Source organism: Triturus cristatus, chromosome 12 (genome assembly GCF_964204655.1).
Source record: "Triturus cristatus chromosome 12, aTriCri1.1, whole genome shotgun sequence".
Classification (NCBI taxonomy): domain Eukaryota; kingdom Metazoa; phylum Chordata; class Amphibia; order Caudata; family Salamandridae; genus Triturus; species Triturus cristatus.
Genome location: NC_140595.1, coordinates 587,575,070 through 587,596,914, shown reverse-complemented (window position 1 = coordinate 587,596,914; position 21,845 = coordinate 587,575,070). Strand labels below are relative to the sequence as shown.

Here is a 21,845-nt window from a genome sequence, read left to right as displayed (position 1 = left end):
TGTGAGGCATTAATTAATGTGTGTTCCCTCACTCAACATAAATCTGAGATTTCAGTTTTAATCCAGTCACTGTCCCTCGACTGCCTATTCATTACAGAGACCTGAGCAAAGGAGGACTCCGGCCCCGATTCGGTAGACGCAGTCCCCTCAGGCTACATTTATTCTTAGATGTGATAGTCAGGGCCGGAGAGGAGGCAGTCTAGCTTTAATTGCACGCAAGGCTTTTAGCTTTACCCTTAAGCCTGTCCATTAGAGCACAGGTGACTCCCAGGAGGCAGCCACATATGGGATTAAAGCTTCAGCTTATACAGTATAATTGGCTGAAACTGTATTTATCTGTAAAAATCCATAAAAACGGAAAACAGGGAGCCTTAATTATACTGTAGGAAAGTAGGATCTGCTTTTATGGTTACCCCCACTTTTCGCCTGGTGTTATGGTGCTTCTGACTAGTCTGACTGGGATCCTGCTAATTAGGACCCCAGTCTCCGTGCTTCCTCCCCAAATTGGATATGGTGAGTACTTAGGTACCCCCTAGATTGGCCACTGGTGTACCCTTATAAATCCCTAGTAAATGGTACCAAGCTACCCAGGGCATAGGTACACCAGGAGTCTCCCATGGGCTGAAGCATGTATTGTGCCACCCAAAGGAGACCACTCAAAGCGTGACTACAAGCCTGCCATTGCAGCCTGTATAAGCTGGTGCTAGCACTACTTACGACAGATATACGTTTCCTTATATCTGAAGTCACTGCACTTAAAACCTATAAGCCACCCCTAAGGCAGGCCTTCCAGTCCTGAAGGCAAGGTGCTCAGTTCTAAGTGTGAGGGTGAGCCTGCATGAGTGGGACACCCCTACAACGTTCGAAGTCCATTCTCCAGGGTTGTAAGGGCATCAGCCCATACGATATATAGAGTGGCCATGCATCATTAGGCGATGACCATCTCTAAACTGGCTGTAATGAACCCTGTCATGTTTGGAATCAAACATGTTGGAATTATACCCCCACACCGTATACGATGCAGAAGGTACGATTCCATTCACTGTAAAGCTCCTCCAGGAGGCCCTCAGTGCTCCCGGTACAAGTCTTCCAGAACCGGACAGCAAGCTAGGGCTTCTGCCGACCAGAGACATGTTTCTGCCCTCCTGCTGTTGAGCAAAAGCTCGAGCAGGGGAAGGCAGAACAATAGATATCCTGTCACAGGGAGGTGAGACCACCTCCCAGACAGGGTTTTGTTTAATGGGGCAGGGTGGGGCGCTTGCCAGCTCCACTGTGACTGCTTGAAGGGCACACTTGGCGCCCTCCTTGCATTCTACAGTTCACACCAGTTCAGAGAGCCATTGGCTCCAGCCCCTCCTCTGGGAGGGACCCCTGAATTGTCCCAACCCTTTCATCAGGGTACTTGGGGGCTTACATGTGGGTGGGTCCCTAGATTCGTCGTGGGACAAGATTCTGATCAGACACCATTTCATATTCGACCGTCTGGGCACTCTGGACTTCGCTGGACTCTGGTCTGGGCACCGAGACTGCAACTGGGAAGACTCCTGCGGCTGCTGGTCTCATTGTCCTGATTGTCTGCTGTAACGTCTGTGCTCCATACAGGATCCTCACAAGGCATGTGGACATCCAAGACACCTGAAGGAATCTCCCTTGAAGTTTAAGAGTAACTTCCCTGCATCTGCAGGCACTGCAACCCAGCTGACCGGAGTGCTGATCCTGGACTCCCACGGACAACGAAAGGCTCAGCAACGCAGGTGGTAGAGTTCTCCAACTCCCGTGAGACCAGCACTGTCCTCTCTCCGAGTTTGAGGCCAGCATCCCTTGTCAGAACTGCTGGAAAAGAACCACTGTGCACCGTGTCGACTTGCCGTTGCCAAGGCTTGTTAACTCTCTTCCACAGAGATCTTCGGGCTCCAAGCAAGTCCAACCACCAGCATCTCCTGCAGCCAAGACAGTCATCCTCAATGCATTCCTTGCACCGTGGTCCTGCATCTTTGGTGAGCTGCCGAGGTCCTCTTGCGACTCCTGTGCCTCCAGTCTGGTGGTCCTCTAAAGGGTCTTCTTTGACTCCCGTGGGCTCCCCTGATTGTTTGGGACCTACTCCGACTCCCCTGCTTGCGGTGAGCCACTTGGACCTTGCTGGTCCTGACACTGCACCTTTTTCGCATGCCACGTTGTTTGTAGTTGCCAAGGTTCGTTGGTGCTCCCGATGGACACTGACCCCTTAATTCTCAACATCCAACGTGGGACAGCTTGTGAACGGCTACTGGTCTTCCACAGCGTCGCATGGTCCACACAGCTGCAGCTCCGAGGTCATCGTCAACTCTCCTGCATCATGCATTGTGCACTGCAATGTTTTGTAGCTGCACATAAATGTGCCTATGCTTCAGTCAAACCCGTTATGTTTCCAATATTGAATTAACATTTTGTCTAAGTGACTGAAATTATTTGTTTTAATACTGGAATATTAGCCTTGATTCAGTAATCATATATTATTAAGCCTGAATTCATTGCTGCATTGAGGTTTGATGTTTAATCGCATTTCTCTTCAAGATTCATTCTAACAACTGCCTAGTTGTTGCACAACCCCTTTGGGAGTATCATTTTATACTGGATTTATATACCCCAAGCTCTCAACGGGTAAGTGAGTTGCTTTTTGTTATTATATCATCTAAAAGATCAACTGGGATAAGTGGCACTGGATCTGAGGTGCAAGGGTGCTGAGGTGTATCTTTGGAATACAGATGGAGATTTAAAAATAAAGATGTCTTTATCTTTTTTTCATTTAGACTACGAAATCTAACTTAGCATCCCATTTCAATAGGTTTTGGGACACGTTTCAGTAACAATGTATCTGTAAGAGACATACATTAGTTAAAGATTCCTTACCTTAGAATTACCCCAGGTGTCAGACTGGATCCGGAGAAATTTTCTCTTAGCAGTACCCCTGTGCGTCGGTAGGTGGTGTTGTTTGCGTCCATCGTCAGCCTCGTGGTCGCCGGGTTGACGTTGCAATGTCTACTTAGACGCTGCCCTTGCGCGCTAACGTCACTTTTGACACAACTTTCCACGCCAGAAGCGCAGAGCCATGCAAGACCCGGACCACTGGTGCACAAAGCTAGGGCCCTTAAATGGAGTCACTTGCACTAGAAGTCAGTTCGGAGAACGGCGAGGATGGGTGAGGCGGTAAGAAATCTATAACTAATGTATGTCTCTTACAGATACATCGTTACCGAAGGTAAGTAACTTGTTCATCCGAAAGAGACCATTACTTATAGATTCCTTAGCTTAGAATAGATACCCCAGCAATGCCAACCCCAGAGGTAGGTCTGCGAACTAAGTTCACACCAGAAAGTCCTGGAGAACAGAACAGCCAAAGAAGCTGTCTCTCCGCACTTGGCTGTCCAGGCAATAATGCTTGGTGAACGTGTGCAAGGATGCCCACGTGGCTGCCTGGCAAATGTCAATGAGAGGAACTCCACCTCCCAAAGCAGTAGAGGCTGCAGTCGCCCAGGTAGAGTGGGCACACTGTCCCACTGGAGGTTCCTTTTTCGCCAATGAATAGCAGATTTTAATGCGGACAACCCATCGAGAGAAGGTGCGTTTGTGTACGGCCCAACCTTTCTTGGCGCCCACATAACCAACGAAGAGTTGATCGTCCACCCTGAAATCTTTAGTGCGGTCAAGGTGGAAGGACAGCATACGTTTTTGGTCCAGACGGTGGAGTCGATCCTCATCTTTAGAAGGGTGCAGAGGCGTGAAGAAGGTTGGCAAAGTTAAGGTCGGACCTATGTGGTAAGAGGTAACCACTTTGGGTAGAAAAGTGGGCCTAGTGCAAAGCACCACCTTGTCTGGATGGACTGCTAGAAAAGGAGGCTATGAGGATAGAGCCTGAAGCTCACTCACCCTGCGAGCAGTAGTAATGGCAAGCATGAAGGCAGGCTTCAAAGTAAGAAGTCGAAGAGGACAGGTACGTAGTGGCTCGAAGGGAGCACACACAAGGTAAGTAAGGACAAGATTCAAGTCCCATTGGGGCATTACGAAAAGAGAAGTAGGAAAGAGATGAGTAATGCCCTTTAGAAATCAATTTACAATAAGGGAATTGAAAAGAGAAGGTGGATAGGGAAGGCCGAGAAAGGCAGATATGGCCAAAAGGTAGCCTTTGAGAGTGCCCAGAGCAGAGCCCAGCTGAGCCACAGATCAAATGAAGAGGAGGACCGCCGAATGAGGGGCAGAAAGGGGATCCACAGCCTTTGCTGTGCACCATGCCACAAATTTGTTCCAGCTACAGGCATATACCGTTTTAGTGGAGGGACGCCTGGCTGCCAAGATGACATTACAGATTTCGGGAGGAAGTTCAAAAACTGAACTGCTGCCGCTCAATTTCCACGCAAGGAGGTGGAGGCTGGACAGGTTCGAGTGAAGGACCGTCCCCTGCTGCTTCGACAGATCCTCCCGAAGAGGCAGTCTGATCAGAGGATCGATGGCCAGGCTCAAGAGCTCAGGGTACTAGACTCTTTGTGCCCAGTCCAGAGCCACATGAATGACTTTGTGGCCCGGAAGCACTTCAGTACTCTGGGTAGAAGTGGTACAGGTGGAAAGGTGTACAACAGTCCGCAAATCCACTCTCGACGAAAAGCGTCGCAGAACGAGTGCCACCTTGGAAACTCCAATGAGCAGAACTGCTGACATTGCGCGTTTTCTTCGGTGTCTAACAGATCTAACCAAGGCTCTCCCCACTGCTGAAAGAGACCTTGCACCACCTCAGAGTGAAGAAGCCATTCGGGATCCATCATGCACCGACGGCTGAGCTCGTCCGCCTTGGCGTTCAGAGAACCTGTCAGGTGTTGAACCACCAGGGATATTCCCGGATGTACTAGCCATGTCCAAAGGTGAAGAGCCTCTTGACATAGGGTCCACAAGCCCACCCCGCCCTGTTTGTTGCAGTTCCACATGGCCGTGGTTTTGTCTGTGAACACCCGCACTACTCTTCCTCTGACAGAATGAAAGAATGCCTCCAGTGCAAGGCGGATCACCCGGAGCTCCAAAAGGTTGATGTGGAGACAAGACTCTGCTGGAGTCCAGAGACTCCTGATCTCCGCCTCTCCCAGGTGACCGCCCCACCCAAGAAGTGACACATGCGTCACTACTGTCAAGTCTGGTTGGGGAAGGGAGAAGGATCTACCGCTGACCCTACCATGGTTCTTGAGCCACCACTGCAATTGATGTGCAGTTCCCTCCGAGATCTGGACAACGTCAGAAATATTCTCCTGATGCTGCGCCCACTGGAACTTCAGGTCCCACAGCAGAGCCCACATATGCCACCTGGCATGATCCACCACCAGGATGCAGGAGGCCATAAGGCCCAGCAGCCTCAGAGTCAATCTCACCAAAATCCAGGATAAAGGCTGAAACATCGGTATCATAGCCCGAAAATCCCTGACTCGCTGCTCAGGAGGATAAGCCAGAAACTGCGCTGTATCCAGAACTGCTCCAATGAAAAGGAGCTTCTGAGAGGGAATCGGGTGTGATTTCGGCACGTTGATAGTGAACCCCAACGAGTGCAGGAGTTCTGCCGTAGTCTGGAGGTGGGTGCCCGCCTTCAGCAGCCAGTCATCGAGATAGGGGAAGACTGGAACTCCCAATCTGCGCAGATGAGCTGCAACCGCCGCCATCACTTTCGTGAACACCCGAGGGGTGCTGGTAAGGCCAAAGGGGAGCACGGTAAACTGAAAATGCTTGTGGCCTATCATGTACTGTAGGTAACGTCTATGGGCTGGCAGGACGGGGATGTTGATATAGGCGTCCTGCACGTCCAACGGCAACATCCAGTCTCCAAGGTCGAGGGCAGACAAGACCTAAGCGAGCATCAACATTTTGAACTTCTCCTTCCGGAGGAAGCAGTTGACGTTCCTGAGATCCAAGATAGGACGCAGACCCTTGTCCTTCATGAGTACCAGAAGGTAGTGGGAGTAACAACCATGACCTACTTCTGGAGCAGGAACGCGCTGAATGGCTCCCTTGGCCAAGAGAGCTGTGACTTCTTGTTGGTAAGGCCCAGATGATCCTCCGACATACAATGGTACTGAGCTGACATGGCTGGAGGAGGGGTATCCACGAAGAGGAGGGAATAGCCCCTTCGGACTATCTGCAAAGTCTACCTGTCCGACGTGATGGTGCGCCAGTGGGGGAGGGGATGGTGAACCCTGCCGTCCACTGGCGTTTGATGGGCCTGAAAAGTCGGACTAGAAAGGCTTGGAGGCTACTGCAGAGGAGGGGTTGGTGAACTGGCCCGCCCGCTGGCCCCCTGAACCACGGCGGTGGTTCCCACGTCCCCAGCCACGCAAAGATTGGGAAACTTGCTGCGGCCTGTGGCTCTGGGCAGGACGTAGTGGGGCACCCCTTCTGTAGCCATGAAAGGGGCGAAAAGCAGGCTGCGCAGGGCGGCTGGAGAGGCCCAAGGACTTGGCCGTAGCCAGTGAGCCCGCGCTTCATCTTTTTGCATCCTTATGTCCTGCCATGCAATGCAACTTTTCTTTGTATATGTAAAGCGCTCTGATGCCCACGGTTCAAGCTACGCTATATAAAACTTTCAAAATAAAGAAATAAATTAATAAATAAAAAATAGTGAGTACTTGAAACGCTCTAGAGCCTTGACCGCTTTGTCGCAAAAAAAGGCGACAGCCATCAAAGGGCATGTCCATGAGGGTATTCTAGACATCCCCAGAAAAGTCAGTCGATCTCATCCAGGTGTAGCGTCGAAGGGCCACCGACGTGGACATCGTCCTGCCTAGAGAGTCGACGGTATCCAGCCCACAAAGGATGATAAACTTAGCTGCGTCCCTCCGGGCGGCGACAGCCTGGGAGAGTAGTGCCCGGGCCTCCTCCGGACACTGAGGCAGCACTTGCGCAACCGTGTCCCACACAGAGAGAGAATAACAGCCCAAAAGACATGCGGTGTTTACCGACCGCAGTCCCAAGCTGGCGGAAGAAAAAAGGAATATGCTACTTACCAGTATGCATCTGTTCTTGGCATGTAGAGCGGCAGATCTACACAGTTTGCATAGATCGCCATCTGGTGTTGGGCCCGGATGTTTGCAGTTTGTTTTCCCTCTTGGAAAGTCTTTGGAAGTCACAAGGTCGGTGACTCCTCCCTTGGTTCGTATTGCGCATGGGCTTCGGCTCCATCCTCAGATTGTTTTTCGCCAACAGGGAAAGATGGAGCGTAGTAATAACAGTGAGGAAACCCATGTTTGTAGTATCTAAATAAGATAGAGTGGAACAGATACAGGTAGCCGGGGAGGCGGGTGGGATTGTGTAGATCTGCAGCTCTACATGCCAAGAACAGATGCATACTGGTAAGTAGCATATTCCGTTCTAGGCATATGAGCTGCAGATTACACACTGCATAGACTATATAGCAGTTCCCAACCCTAGCGGCGACCACCGGTATCTGTTGCAGTGATTTGAAATAGTGTCTTTAGTACTGCCTGGCCCGCACTAGCTTGTTGCTTGGTTTGCACATCTACACAGTAATGTTTAGTGAAAGTGTGCGGTGTTGACCATGTAGCTGCTTTGCAGATATCATCTAATGGGATGTTCCCTAGAAAAGCCATAGAAGCCCCTATCTTCCTTGTAGAGTGGGCTTTAGGGGGAAGAGATAGCGTGCGTTTTGCTTTGTGGTAGCAAATCTGTATGCATTTTACAATCCACCTAGCTATCCCTGATTTAGAGATAGGGTTGCCTTTATGAGGTGGAGAGAAAGAGACAAACAGTTGCTTTGTCTTTCTGAAAGGTTGTGTTCTCTGGATATAGTAAAGTAAGGCCCTTTTAACATCCAGTGTGTGTAGAGCCCTTTCTGCAACAGTTTGAGGTTGCGAGAAAAAAAACAGCAATTCTACTGATTGGTTTAGATGAAAGGGTGAGATGACTTTGGGTAGGAATTTTGGGTTGGTACGAGGACAACCTTGTTCGGGTGCATTTGGAGAAAAGGTTCTTGTATAGTAAGTGCTTGTATCTCACTGACACTTCTAAGGGAAGTGATGGCTACAAGGAAAGCTGTTTTCCATGTGAGGAATTGCAGTTCGCATTTATGCAAAGGTTCGAAAGGCGGTCCCATTAGCCTTGTGAGAACTATATTTAAGTTCCACATAGGTGAGGGTGGCACTCTGGGGGGAATTATTCGTTTTAGGCCTTCCATGAAGGCTTTAATGGCAGGCACTCTGAAAAGTGATAGGTGCTGTCTGTTTTGTAGGTAAGCGGCAATTGCTGCGAGGTGTAGCCGAATGGATGTATATGCTAGGTTACATCTTTGTAGATGGAGTAAGTAGCATATGATATGCTGTATGGATGCGTCTAGAGGGTTGATTGTGTTGTTCTGGCAATAAACAACAAATCTTTTCCTCTTGGCAGCGTAGCAGGCTCTAGTGGTAGGGCGTCTAGCTTCTCTGATGACGTTCATACAGTCGGGGGGAAGGTTAAGGTATCCGAATTCTAGGATCTCAGGAGCAAGATCGCAAGGTTGAGCTGAGCTGGGTCCGGGTGTCTGATCTCTCCATGGTTCTGGGTTAGGAGGCATGGTGAGAGGTGTAACTTTTGGTGTGGCACTACCGAGAGTTCCAGCAGCGTGGTGTACCACGGTTGTCTGGCCGATGTTGGAGCTACTAGAATCAGTGTGAGGGAGTGCTGTTGTAGCTTTTGCACCACTAATGGAATTAGTGGGAGAGGTGGAAAGGCGTATGCAAATTTGCCTGACCAGTTCATCCATAATGCATTGCCTTTGGACAATGGGTGTGGGCATCTGGCGGCGAAGCTTGGGCATTTTATGTTTTCGTGGGTGGCAAATAGGTCTATCTGTGGATGCCCCCACATCTGAAAGAACAGGTGAAGAACCTGCGGGTGAAGTTCCCACTCGTGGATCTGCTGCGTCTGTCTGCTGAGCAGATCTGCCATGGTGTTTTGGACTCCTGGGACATGTTGGGCTAGGAGAAGGATTTTGTGTGGAATTGCCCATCTCCATATGCTCTGTGCTAGTTGAGAGAGCTGTGGAGAGTGTGTGCCGCCTTGTTTTTGAATGTAGTACATGGCCGTCATGTTGTCTGTGCGAATAAGGACTGCTTTGCCTAAAATTTGTGTCTGAAAGGATTTTAGGGCTAGAAAGATTGCCAGTAACTCCAGATGGTTGATATGGAGTAACTTTTGTTGCGGCGTCCATGTGCCCTGCGCTGTGAGGTGTAGTAGATGAGCTCCCCAGCCAGAGAGCGATGCGTCTGTTAGGATTATTTGTGGAACCGGGTCCAGGAACGGTCGACCTCTGGAAAGATTTGTGGTGTTGCACCACTGCAGAGAGCGATGGGTGCGACCGTCTACCAACACCAGATCTGTCAGTTGCCCCTGGGCCTGGTTCCATTGGCGCGCTAAGCACTCTTGGAGTGGACGCATCTGGAGTCTTGCATGGGGCACTATGAAAATGCAAGAGGCCATCATCCCTATCAGTTGCATAAACACTCTTGCTGGGAGAGAGTGTTGAGGTATGAATCTTTGACGCAAGGCCTGAATGCTTGCAATTGTGGCAGGATTGGGGTAGGATATGACTTTTGAGGTGTCTATGGTGGCACCGAGGTATTGCTTTGTGTGGGATGGTATCAGCTGGGACTTTTGGTGGTTCAGTGTGAAGCCTAGCTGGTGAAGTAGTTGGATGGTAGTGGCGGTGTGATGTACAGATTGGTTGTAGGACGTGGCTTTTATTAGCCAGTCGTCCAAGTATGGGAAGACGTGAATGTGCTGTCTTCTGAGGTGTGCCGCCACTACCGCTAGGCACTTTGTGAATACCCTTGGTGCTGTTGTGACCCCGAATGGGAGCACTTTGAACTGGTAGTGTTGCCCGTCCACTACAAATCTGAGGTACTTTCTGTGAGCATGGTGTACCGGAATGTGAAAGTATGCGTCTTTCAAGTCCAGTGTGGTGAGAAAGTCGTCTTGGGAGAGGAGCGGAAGTACCTGCTGAAGTGTTACCATGTGAAAATGGTCCGAATGTATGTATGTGTTTAGAGGCCAGAGATCTAAGATAGGTCGAAGAGTCTCGTCTCTTTTTGGTATCAGAAAGTATAGGGAGTAGACCCCTAAATGTTGCTGATTGGCAGGGACTTGTTCTATCGCCTCTTTTTGTAGGAGGGAGATTATTTCCTGTTTTAGTAACGTGGAATGTTGTTGTAACATTGGGCGTTGTCTGGGTGGAATGTTTGGGGGGGGGGGGGGGGGGGGGGTAGATGTCAATTCTAGGCAGTACCCTGAACGAATAATTTGGGTCACCCATTTGTCTGATGTGATGGTCTCCCAGACGTGAAGGAAATTTTGTAACCTGCCCCCGACCGAAGTGGGATGGTCTGGAGGGAGCAGGGGGAAGTCATTGGGTAGGCAGTGTGGCAGAGCGGGCGGTATTTGTTTTGCCTCGGCCTTAATTGTTATTGCCTCTATAGCCGCCTCTTTGATAACCCCTTGTGAAGGTGGATTGAGCAGGGGATTTGTAGGACGTGGACGCGCTATCTGAGGAGTAGCCTCTGGCTGTGCCCCGAAAGGAAGAGCGGCGAAAGGAGCGCCTAGGAGGGTGTGACTGCAGGGCTCCCATAGATTTCGCCGTATCTGTGTCCTTCTTCATCTTCGAGGGCCTCATCTACCTTTGGGCCGAATAGATGCTCTTGATCAAATGGATGATTTAATATGGAGGCTTGTACCTTGGGTTTAAAGCCTGAAACTCTCAGCCAAGCATGGCGACGGAGGAGGACGCTAGTGTTAATGGCCCTGGAGGCTGTGTCTGCTGCGTCTAAGGCACAGCGTATAGAGGTGTTAGTTATGGTCTTACCCTCTTGAATTAACTCATTGGCCCTATTTCTGTATTTTTCTGGGAGATCGTGCATGGTGGATTCTAGTTCATCATAATGCGCCCTATCGTATCTGGCCAATAGCGCTTGAGTGTTGGCGATACGCCATATATTGGCTGCCTGTGACGCAGTGCGCTTTCCTGACGCGTCCAGTAATTTTGACTCCTTGTCAGGTGGTGGTGCTTCGCCTGACGCCTGGGAGTTTGACCTCTTTCGTGCAGTGGAGACCACTAGGGAATCCAGTGGCGCTGGCCCTTTGATATAGGCAGGATCTGTGGGGGCAGCTTTATACTTTTTCTCTATGCGTGGGTTAATGACCCAAGCCCTGACTGGGTCTTTAAAAACCTCTGGCGCATGTTTTATTACCCCCTTGAGCATAGGTAGTATAGAAGTAGACCTATGTGCGGTATCAAAGGTGTCGAGGAGGAAATCTTCCTCTACCGGGTCAGTGTGTAGCTCTACCCCGTGGTAATGTGCCGCCCTCTGAAGTAGGTGGTGAAAACCTAATGAGTCTTCTGGTGGAGATGGCCTGGATGGATAAAGGTCATCTTGTGGGACATCTGGAATGTCTGGATTATTATAATTGTCCCATGGGTCTGGGGATCCTGTAGGGGTGGGGTCTTGTGGCACATCCCCTGGATCGTAGTATGGGTCCCCCTGATCATCATGGTCTGGAGACGGGGTCGGATAGCGATGAGGCAGGGGTGGAGGGGTGGAGGAGGTGGAGGAGGTGGGGAAGGCACTCTGAAAGGGGAGGTAGCACAGTCTTTCCTCTTTGGAGGTGGAGGCGGAGCAGGCTTGTCCAAATGTCTCTTTTTAGTAGAAAGTGCCAAATGTCAAATTTTTAGATCCTTGGTAAGTGTTTTTTGCAAAGGATCCGGTGTAAACAGTTCCTGAGACAATGGTTGTTCGGTCGGCGCCAAAGGTTTCGGGGCCGATGGCTTTTTAGGCTTGTCCGTGCCGTGCTTTTTGGAACCTCCGATTTTTTGGTCGGCGCCGAGGTAGGCTTTTGGCGCGGGAGTGTCTGTGCCGAGGGCCTTATGGTGTTTGGTCGGTACCGAAAGGCTGGGTTTCGACACCGAGGGCTTCGGTGCGGATCTCGGTGTCGAGGTGGAGGTCGGTCTCTTTTTCGGTGCTGAAGTGTGTTTATCGGCACCGCTGGCAGGCTGGCTGGAGCCCGAGCCGCCGGAAGGCTTATTAGGCTTCTTCACCGGGCCCGAAGGTGGGGTGTTCGAAGCAGTGTCTTTGGTCTTGCCTAGGCCCGGAGGCGAAGGCGTGACCGAAGCCTTTTTGAGTGTCGGCGCGGGTGTGGGAGGGGGTGTAGGAGAGTAGGGTCTGCTTTCTATGTTCACCCCCACTTTTTGCTTTTGCTTCACTGGTTTTCGACTTAGATGTGGCTGTGGGCCTGCTAATCAGACCCACAGCCCAGCTGTTCTCTCTCTAAATTCATACTATGTACTTTAGGTACATAACCCAATTGGTAAGGATCACCTTCTAGGGCCCTGTAGAGTGTACCTTAGGTACCCAGGGCATAGGTGTACCCTAGGCCTACCAGGGGCTGCAGCATGTATTATGCCACCCCGGGCTGGCCTTCCATTATGACACAACTGGCTGATCACTCAGCTGGGGCAAGGTCGTGTAATCACCCCTTGCTTAGGTGTAGTATTCCTATACCTACCTTATATATAGACACATGGGTAACCTATCAGTCACTCCTATGGCAGGCCTTAACAATCCTGAAGGCAGAGTGCTTGGTAACATGTGAGATGGTGCTCTAGCATGAGCTGAGCCTGTCTGCAGCTTTCGGAACCATGTCCTTATAGCTGTTCTATGATATCGCCTACCATATACTCTTAAAGTGCCTTATAATCCTCGCGGTTATGGTAACTATGGTTAGGCTTTATCAAAACATGTCGTGTAAGGTGTCTAACACTTTGGAATACTACCCCCACACCATTTCTGGCGATGAGGATAGTATTCCCCCCTTCTAGAGGGAGAAGACATGTGAAAATCCTACTTACCCGGTTAAAGTTAACCAGAGCCCCAGCATCACAAAATGGATGCTGCTGCCACAGACACGAGTCTGACCTCCTGCTGCTGGGAGTCCTTCCAGCGAGGGAGGCTTGGGCAATAGGTTTCCTGCCTTGGGAGGTGCTAGCACCACCCTAGACAGGCCTTAGTGTATTGGGGCAGGGAGGTATGAATGAAACGAGACACTGCCTGGGGCACACAAGGTGTCCCATGCATAGTCCAGTTCACACCGGTGCTGGGGCACTCCAGCCCCAGTCCTGGTGCGAAACTGGACAAAGGGAAGGGGGTGTAACCACCCCCCTCCCTGGTCCCACCCATAGGAGGGACCTAGCAGGTAACCCAGCCCCCCCAGATTAGTATAAGAGTGGGAGCTGAGTCCCCAGGACTTTGGATTATCCTGATAACTGAAACTTGAACAGAAACTCTGGACCTTCGACATTCGACTACGGAACAAGACTGAAGAATCTCCCTTGTGGCCAAGGAGTGGCCACCCTGTGCAAACAGGCACCATCAAGCGACCTGCCGTTTGCTTTGCCTGAAGTTCTACGAAGAACCGACTGTGGAGCCCGACCAGCGCCTTGACTTACAGACTTCTCTGACCCTGATCCACATCAAAGCTGAGATCCGTGGAGGCGACGAGAGACGTGGGACCGGCTACCTGGGAAAATTGGCTACTTGCTTCCAGCGCAGCTTCTGAGGCATCCTCGAAGTTGTGCTCTGGGGATTGAGAAGCCCCAACCCCGAGCACCGTCTGCACCGAAGATCAGCCCTCCACACTCCACGAGTTCTGCGTGGGGCCCTTCTGCATTTTCCTGCTCGACGCGTCTGTCCGGTTGCTTGCCCGTTGGCTAGTGACCTCTGCGACGACGAACCTGTGACTTTCCACCGCTGGTTTGGCTCCTCCAGACTGGCCCTTGCTTCCCTGTGAAAGAGAAGCACCTCAGGCCTTCCTGGCCTGCAACAAAAGCAAATCCTTCATTCTGCGTGGGTTGCACTTGCCAAGGCTTGTTGTGTCCCTACTCGACATTGACGCCGCCGACAGCAAGAGCCCTCGTGGGACAGTTTGCCTCCTGGTTCTGATCGTCCTCGACGCCTCCTGGTACCCGTGGCTGCTGCGACAAGCTTCACCTCTTCACCTGCATCTTCACGACATCGCCTGGTTCCGTCCTGGGTCCTTCCCGGCTCCTGGCTGGTGACCTAGACTCTGTCCCCTCTGCTTGCAGGTATCCTTCTTGATTCCATCCTTGGAATCCACCGGACACTCTTCACTGACTGCCTGTCAGCATCTTTTCTTCAGGCATCCATAGGAGTCGACGACGAAACCCGACGCAAGTTCACACCTATGCACCCGCAGCCCGTGGGCTAGGTAACTTGAGTACTCCAGTGCTCACAAGGGTATTGACTATCCTAGTGTCTAGTTTCCAAGTCCCTAACTCCTAGTTTCTTCCGAAGTGTCCTAAAACTCTTAATTTCTAAATACTACTATTTCTATCGACTTTAACACATTACGCGTGAGTGTTTCCACTCTGCACCTGAATCACGTGGGCCTCCCACTGCCTAGTAACTGATAGGATAGTGTAGCCCCAGCGATTCCCTAGGCCTAGGCCTATCCTGTGTTCGTGACAGTGGTCCTTATGCCACTTACTTAGTATATGGTTTGCGTGGCCCCTAGGGCCTAACTGTATTACTTACCTGTGTGACTTAATGTATGCTTGAATAAGACTGTGTTGTACTTACCTCGAATCTCATAAAGAGTGCTGAGGGTTTGACTAGAATAAATACATTCTATTTTTATATATATCTGTTGTGGTGTCCTTTCATTTGGTATTCAAGGGGTTGCAAATGGTATAACAGCTGGCTTCACATGCCACACAGAGTTTAGCCTAAGACTGCTCTTGTCCATGCTACCACTAGGATAGCTGGTCTATAAGGTTGACTTTACAACCAATCACCATAAGGGTATTTGGACTGATATAAGGTGTGCACTAGAACTAGTGACATCATACATCAGGCCAACTTCTCACAGGGGGTATAGTACTCACGACCCTCTACGCCGGGGTGATGTCATCCACATCCGAGTCGTCGGCTTCGGAAGCACTGACTAGGTCCTCTTCAGTGTGCTGCTGTCCCAGAGCTTCGACGTCGTCCCCGAAGATGTCGACTGGAACGGAGGTCGAGGAGTGCGCCATGTTTCGTCTGGCCCGTCGATCTCGAATAGTCTTTTTCGATCTGAAAGAATTGCAGGCGGGACAGTCTCGAGCCTCGTGTTCAGGGGAGAGGCAGAGGTTGCACACCTCATGAAGATCGGTGTGGGGGAATTTGGACCCACATCGAGGGCACTTCTTGAATGGAGTTCTTTCCATCAGCCGGGAACGGACTGGAATCGAAGGTGTGTCGAAAAGAAGGTGATTGAGGAGATCAGGATCTGAACAATACCGCGATGAGCGAGGATTCCGCTTCGATCGTCGAACTGGAAATGTTCGGAACCGGAGCGCGAAGTATTACATCCGAGCCCGATGGCGGAAAAAAACAATCTGAGGATGGAGCCGAAGCCCATGCGCAATACGAACCAAGGGAGGAGTCACCGACCTCGTGACTTCCAAAGACTTTCCAAGAGGGAAAACAAACTGCAAACATCCGGGCCCAACACCAGATGGCGATCTATGCAAAGTGTGTAATCTGCAGCTCATATGCCTCGAACATCTTCTTTCCAAGATGATCCAGCTTCTTGCATTTCCTATCTGGTGGAGCGTTAGGGAATGCGCCCTTGGAAGTAAAAGCTTGGACCACCAAGCTCTCAGGGGTGGGGTGTTGCGAGTGGAAAGTGGGGTCGGCCGGGCGGTGGTGTTGGGCAATCATCCTATCCACGGGAGGCCCCGTGTTGGGCCTGGACCAGGTGCCCAAAAGGATGTCAGTGAGGGCCTCATTAAACGGAAGCAGGGGCTCCGAAGAGCTCGCTTGTGATTGAGGCACCTCTATCAGGAGGTTAGTCCTGACTGCCACAGTAGGAAGCTCGAGGTTGAGAGCCTCGGCCGCCCGACGCAACACCACTGCGTATGACGCTCCCTCCTCCGTAGTCACAGAAGGAAGAGACATGCCAAGGTCAGGAGATGTATCAAGACCACTGGCATCCCCCAGGTCCTCTCTCCAGTCCGGGTCATACTCCAACTGGTCGGTTAGAGGGTCACCTGACCCCTCCCAGTCCTCCTCCTCGTCCTCTACGTGCCAATCTGGCCTAAAAGGGACCCCAGGAGTGAACAGGGGCACAAAACCCCCGCTCGGCACTGGATCCGGCGTCGGGCGACCTCGGTCCGGCTCAGTGTCCACATCAGGATGGAGGCCTGGGTCGGCGCCGGTGGAGTCGTAATGAGGTCAACCGGTGCCGATCCGGATCCAGGCCTGGATCCAAGGGGGGGGCCTGCGGGGCCGGAGCCGCTGACAGAGTAGGCCTAGGCCCCGCAACCGAGTCCGCGGGGTCCGAAGGCGTGCCGGAGGGGTCGGGCTGCCCAAAGATGGCGTTCATCGCCTCGTAGAGCTTACGAAGCTGGGCAGGAGTCGCTCTGGGTCCCGGTAAGAGAGGGAAACCCGGAGTCGGCTCTTCAGGCTCCACACGCGGAGCCACGGGAGGGGCACCACCCGCATCCCTCATCGCTTCAGCCGACCGACGGGGAGAAGTCGAAGAGCAGCGATGCTTGTTCGACTTCATGTGCTTCGACTTACCTGACCCAGAGTGCGAAGACTTAGAAGACTTGGAAGATGATGGCTCCGGGACCAGTCCCTCGACCTCCCTCTCGACCGGGACCTCGAACCGCGCGGAGCCGACTGCCGGCGCTCAAGAAGCTTTCGGGACCGCTCCCGCAAAGCCTTGGGAGCCATGGACCGGCAGTCAGAGCATGGCTTGGGGTTGTGGTCGTGCTCCAGGCAAAAGAGGCACATGCGGTGCGGATCCGTCACCGACATCAGTCTGTTACAGGAACCGCAAGCCTTGAAGCCGGGCATCCCTACGTGCACCAGGAGTCGTTTGTGACTCAAAAGACGTCGACAAAAGTCGCAAAAAGTTCAGTCAAAAACTGACTGAGGGTATCGCTCTCTCCGGAAATGCGCTGACTGGCACAGAAAAAAAAAAAGAACTGACCTCAGCGCGCGAGGGTGGCGTCTAAGTAGCTACCGCGACGTCATCCCAGCAACAACGACGGACGCGGAGCCGACCGATGCCTCCTTCCGATGCGCAGAGGTACTGCTGACGAAAAAACTTTTCGGATCCAGTCTGACGCCTGGGGGTAATTCTAAGGTAAAAAATCTATAACTAACTGTTTCTTTCAGATTCAGAAAGTGTTTAAGGCAGAAGACTGCTTGGGTTGCGTCGCCATGTACATACCGATTCGAGCTCAGCATGCTGGGTAGAAAGGATCACCATTGATAACACAAAAGTCTGCACGTTCTGGGTTTTCAGGTATACATGATTTTGATGTTAGCAGGGTATTTGGGGTGAATGAAAGCAGGGAGAGCTACATCAATCACACCCCTCTGCATCTACCATGGCCACTTATTTTCAAATTAGTTATGATTCGTAGGGTTCCCTGAGTGCCTAAGGCCTCTCAACCCTTATGCCATAAAATACTGCCTAAGAACTTCAAAATGTTCGGTGCAAGCGCTCTTAAAAAACTTGACTTTGCATGACTGGTTTTTCCAATAGCTTTCTCATGAGAAATGGACATCACACATGTGGCCTGTGAGAAAAAATAGGGGAGTAAAGAATGAGAAATAGGGAGAAAAGAGTTGCTATGGGGTGTAGTAAAGTTACCTTACCGCATAGTTGCCCCTAACTTTTTTGTCACAATACCTGATGAAATGTGACTAAGTGTGCCCTGGGTCCCTGCCAATCAGGTTCTCAGCGCCTGTGTTCTTGCCCAAAACTGTTTCAAGGTTTCCACAATTGGCACACATCTGGCCTTCATGTAAGCCCCTTGTAAGAGGTACCTATGGTATCAAGGGGAAGGCCTCTGGGGGCTGCAGCATGTATTATGCCACCCGCAGAGACCGCCTACCACAAACATGCATCACTTCCATTACAGCCTGCATGTTTTGGTGCAGCTAAAAGTGAAGAGTTGACATGGCACACATCCCTGTGTGCCATGGCTGCCCAGCACTGCATGAGGCCTAGGTAAGTCACCCCTAAGGCAGGGTGCACTATGTCTCATATAAGGTCCTAGCTGCATGAACAGACTGGCCACTATAATATCTAAGGCCATTCTTAGCTATCACAAGCGCTCAGTAAAGTCATTCTGAGTATGTGGTCTGGAAACTGGTCATTACAAATTTCCTAGCACCATAATGACTTTACTGAATCCTGGGATGTTTGGTAGCAAACATCTCAAAATAATAAACCTGTACTCATCCCAGTGTCAGATTTATTATTCCCTGCACTTGGAGGTCGTTTTAGAGGGGAGCCCTAAACCAAATAAGCCTCTGGTGTGTTTGACTGGTGATCCCCAGCCTGCCACCAAAAGATACGTTTCTGGATCCCTGGGGTGGGAGCCTTCGCTCCCCGACACCAGAAAAAAAGCCTTTCCTGGGCAGATGTATTCACACCTCCCCAGGTCAGGAAGAGCCATTTATGGCCGGGGAGCTTCAAAGGCATTGCTGCCTTTACAAAGCCTCTCCTGCTTCAGGAGCATGGCCCCTTCTGGACTCACCCACTGTTTGGCGGGAAGACAGGCGGGAAAAAGTAGAACTGACCAGAAGGTGTGCCCACCTCTGCCAACCCCACCCCTTAGGTGGGGGAATGTAAGATGAAGCCCACTCTTCAGTGCCTGCCATCTCCTCCTATCAGGGACAGGGATGGTGCCCACCCCCCCACGTGAGTTGAGTACCCTAAGGGTGTAGTTGCCCTACGGACAGTAGCCTATTGGCTACTACCTCGAGACCCCTAAAACGCCCCCTAAATACAGTATTTAGGGGAAGCCCTGAACCCAGAAAACCAGATATGACGTGACAAAAAGAAAGACCGAAGAGCTGTGCTGCAGAAGAGGAGGACAACAGCAACTGCTTTAACCCCGGCCCTACCAGCCGGTCTCTTGCTCCGAAACACCTGCAAGCTGAAACCGGCGTGTCTTGCAGCCAGCAGCCCCCAAGTACCTCAACGACTTGCCCTGCGCCTTCCCAAAGAACTCTGATTTCCTGTGGCCACTGGATTTGTCCAACACCAATCCAAGCCAGGACTCCAGATCCAGCAGGATCCGCAAGTCCTCACCACTCTGCAACCAACGCCACGGCCTGAGCAAGTGGCCCAACAACCTAGCAAGGTCCCCCCGGCGATCTTGACCTGTGTTACAGTGTTGGACAACCTCCACCGACCTTCTCCTTGACACCTGCAGCCTCATCCCAAAGGGTTCCAATTGCTGTTACGGTCTGACTTCTTTTCTTTACCTCTTTGCCTTGTATGTGTGGCTCCTCCTTGAATTACGGGGAGTTGTGTGCCATCTTTTTTCTATTGCTGCTCTTCCTGAGGGTTTCTTTCGGCCTCCTTTTTGCACGCCATACCTTTTTCCTTTCGTTTGTGGCGCAGCAGGTCCTATGAGTGGCAACAAGTAGTATTTCTGAGCCGCCTTCCTGTTCCTCTGTGCTTGGGTTCACTTCCGGTTCCTGCCTCGGAAGGATTCTGACCACCGGCGTTTTGCTGACACCTTCTTGTTTACGGTGCTTGTCCTCTTCTGGATTATTTGTAAACTGGATTATCGTACGCTTTTCGGAATGCCTTTTGTTCTTGCTGGATTGAAGACGTCCTCTTCACCTATTTAGAACTTGGACTTGCAGCACACTGTCAGAGTTTTTGAGTTGCCCAATAATCTTGTTGTCCTTTTCTGGTTTTGTCCCAGTGCACTGGTAGTTTTTTCCTTATACACTTCTTCAAGATTACCTTTTGGAACATTCCTGATTTTCAGGTGCAAGTTTTTTGCATTGCTTGCTTTTTCCCGCATTTTCAGTAATCCCCTTGGCTTTCTATGGAGTATTGTGTTTTCCCTGAAAACGGACTGGGTATTTTTTCTTTCTCCGCTCTGGACACAATATTGGTGAGCGTACCCATTAGATTTTTGTGGAGTCCAGCACAGAAAAGAGCGGGGGTGAGCCAGAGATATTCTTCTTGTATTGATGGTGCTTACTGGTTAACCCGTCCTGTTTTTTGGGGTCCTTATTCACTGTTCTTTGTTCTTTTCCTTTTCCAACAGAGAAGCCTTTTGGGGTTTGCCTGGTTTCCCCGAGAAGTCCTGTAGAGAGCATTGCAGTGGTTACCCACTCCTGCCCTTGTATTCCTTTCATTTTCCTACATTCCCCTGGTGTGTTGTCCACTCGTGCTTTTTATCTACGTGGGTCACGGAGGGTCAAGGCATTGGGAGGGGGAACTGGACTTTCTTCGTTCCTGCAGTAACTGAGATTCAGGTGAGTTGTGCTGGAACAACTGCGACCAGAACCAGTGAAAAGAACCCAACACAAAAGGACACTCCTGTACCCGCAGCCCCCCGAAGTCCAAAGGTGCCCAACCAATGGTGTCTTGGTGTCCAGCAACTCTTCAACTTCATCCTCCAGTCATTGGTTCCCTTCGTCCAGTCTTCGGACTCCAGCCTGCAGTCCTTTTCCTCAACCGACATCCTCCATAGGAAAGCATTAGACACGCGACCGCCCCTCCTCCTCTGGATGTGTGGACTTGGTGCCAACCTGGGACCCCCTTTTGCCCTCACCTTAACCCCAAGAGATTAACTCCCAAGACCATGTGGCTTGCCCGTGAGCAGCCACCAACAGAGGTGCCCCCTAGCCCCATTGGCTAACATTGGCACTCTGCATTTGCTTACCTGTAAACCTAACACTTTATTTTTCCCCATAGGATTGTACGGTGGGTTTTCTCTGAAAAACTTCTAAGTGTTGAACTGTTTTGTACTGCAACAAAAGTAACTTAGTGCCTTTAAAAGAGATAACCTGTTTACTGATGCCCGGTCTTGCTTAAACTGTGTTAGTAGTTTGTTCCATGGCTAACAATAAAAGTAACTACAAAATAATCTGAAAGTACTTTCAAGTGTTTTTGAACCGCTTACAAATCATTTTCTCAACTGCAAAAGTAACCGGACTGTTCCTATAAAACCAGTGCTCACTGTATTTTGAAAAGTAACATGGTATAAAAAAAAATAACTTACCTGCTACTAAGCAAATCTTGGTTCTAGAAATAAAACAACTTTTTATACAAACAATTGATCTGGATTCAGTCTTTGAGCACCTGACATAATTTCTAGCCGGAGTGTTTACAACAAATGCTTAACACTGGAGGATAGACTGCTAGATGGGCATCTGCCCGAAAGGGCTATATCCCTAACCTACCGAAAACTTATCAACAATATGGGCGATCCCCTAATCTCACTGCAGGAGAAATGGACTAGAGATGGCATCGAACTGGACGACGAAAGTTGGCAGACAGCGGTCTCCTCCCCAAAAACGGTTGCTATACCGGCACGGCTTCGGCTTGTGCAGCTAAAAATCCTGCATAGAATCTATGTAACAGGCCCTCAACTGGTACACATGGGTGGTCAGACGGATGGGTCTTGTAGACGGGGTTGCTCTCAACTAGGTACATTCATGCACATTCTATGGCACTGTGGACCAATCCCGGAATACTGGCGTAAGGTACATATAGTCATGAGCAAACATTGGAGGTCGAGGTCCAGCCAGAAGCGCCCAGATGCCTTCTTAACATTTGGAAACCGACCAACCTCACCACACATACCACACACTGGGTCACGCTCGTAAGTATGATCGCTAAAAGGGATATCGCACAGCTCTGGGGGGCCTCACATGCACCCACAATTGCAGATTGGGAAAAAAGACCTTGATTGGTGCATGCTAAGAGAGAAGTCTGTATATACGGCCCGGGGCTGTCCCCGAAAA

General features: G+C 50.7%; 1 protein-coding gene across 7 annotated transcripts in view; it reads right to left on the bottom strand.

The window, feature by feature from the left end:
* The window catches only part of DHX38 (DEAH-box helicase 38), a 1,013,803-nt gene that overhangs the window by 402,501 nt on the left and 589,457 nt on the right, over positions 1–21,845 (bottom strand). The gene's annotated exons all lie outside the window — the stretch shown is intronic.